Source organism: Sander vitreus, unplaced genomic scaffold (genome assembly GCF_031162955.1).
Source record: "Sander vitreus isolate 19-12246 unplaced genomic scaffold, sanVit1 ctg511_0, whole genome shotgun sequence".
NCBI lineage: Eukaryota > Metazoa > Chordata > Actinopteri > Perciformes > Percidae > Sander > Sander vitreus.
Window position 1 is genome coordinate 41,216 of NW_027595612.1, and position 1,671 is coordinate 42,886.

At 36.7% G+C, this 1,671-nt stretch overlaps 1 long non-coding RNA gene across 1 annotated transcript; it reads right to left on the reverse strand.

The window, feature by feature from the left end:
* Positions 1-415: 415 nt before the first annotated feature.
* LOC144514255 (uncharacterized) lies at positions 416-1,664 on the reverse strand. Its single transcript, XR_013501294.1, has 2 exons — positions 1,537-1,664; positions 416-1,440 (listed from the first exon to the last, which is right to left on the reverse strand). It is a non-coding gene; the product is annotated as an uncharacterized LOC144514255 (long non-coding RNA).
* Positions 1,665-1,671: the final 7 nt, after the last annotated feature.

Sequence of the window (1,671 nt, forward strand, 5' to 3'; positions counted from 1 at the left end):
GTTTCTGATGAATACACTGTTACAGTCATGTTTACAATGGACATTGAGTTCATCACTTTATTATCTTTATAGTTACTAGATTTCAGTCCAAGTTCTTCAGTGTCTTTCTTTTCTATGTCCAAATACTGTATACGAGGAAGCAAAGCATATAGTATAATATGTAGAGAAGGAATCTCGGCCTCTGTAAAAACAAAACAAAAGTGGCAGATAATAGCGGACCGACTGAATGCTAGTATACAAATATACATTTATGAACTACTGCTCTTAACTGAAACCATTGAAGGAGTCAATTGTCATTTGCACAAATTAACAGCTGTACACTTTGCCTTAAAAGCGAGCAGTGGGGGTTAATATGTTAATTAGGAAATGTGTCACGGTACAATGGCGGACTCAAATGCATGACTCAGACAGGGAATCACAGGTAAGTATTTTATTGTTCGAAGAACAATGCAAGCAAAGGTACAAAAAGTGGCAGGCAAAAATCATAGTCAAAAAACAAAGCAATAGTCGTAAAAACACTGGGAATACAAACACGAGGAATAACGCTGGAGAGAGTGACTTACGTACAACTACAATCTGGCACAGGTAAGTGGGAATGGTGAGTATTTAAGCATGGGACTTGGGGAAGCTGAAAACAAACAGGTGAAACACGGGCGGGGACGGTAATCATACAGGCGGGGAAACATACAAATGGAGGAAGGCAAGAGATCTGAAATGAGAGTAGATAGTTATTTCAAATTAAAACAGGAAGTGCAAATAAACAAACAAAACACGAAATAAAAGCAGGAGCTAAGCTGAACCTGACAAAATGTATATTTTAGCCCATACGAGAGAGAGGGAGAGACAGAGTGAGAGAGTATAAGTATAGGAGTAGCACAATTTCACAAAGGCACAGCAGCTCAGTGTAAAGTTTTCACAGAAATTGTACAATATATTGGAAATGTCACAGAATACAGCTTTGATTGATTATAATTAATAATAATAAAATATATATATATATATTTTTTTTTATTCTTTTTTTATATATACATAATGTATACCATGGCATGTACACCATGACCTTTGATAAAACTTCATTCAGAACAAAATGAAAGTCATTTTATGGTGTTACTTTCTGTCAGTAAAACTGTAACCAAGTTAAATATTGCTATAGGAGAGTGCTCAGTAAAGACAAAATAATTTATTTGTATATTCATAGTGCAATTATTTTCTGACAGTCCAGAGCCTAATGTTATATATTGTGGCTTACTATTCTAGTAATGGTTCAATTAACCAGGTGCTTAAAAGTTGAATTTGACAGCAGGTTCATCCGAAGCTGTTAAAGACTTCAGACATTCAAGAATCAGCACGGATGCTATTGTTGGCTTGACAGTAGCCATGACAACAGTACAAGGCAGGATGCGGTGACGAGACTCATCTTCTGGCTTACTCCACTTGATGCTGTAAATGAGGAAAATGGAAATGAAACATTAGTTTAACAATCAGCTGTGCAACTTTGACCTTAATCTTGATCAAGTAGCACTCAATATTGCTTACAGATGCCATTCACGTTGATGGAGCTGCCTTCAATGTCGAAGCCGCTGACGCTCGAAGCTGCGTTGATCAAAGTGTTTGCAATCTGAGTGTTATTAGGAGCAAATGGGCTTACAAAGTTAAGGTCAATGGTGTTGA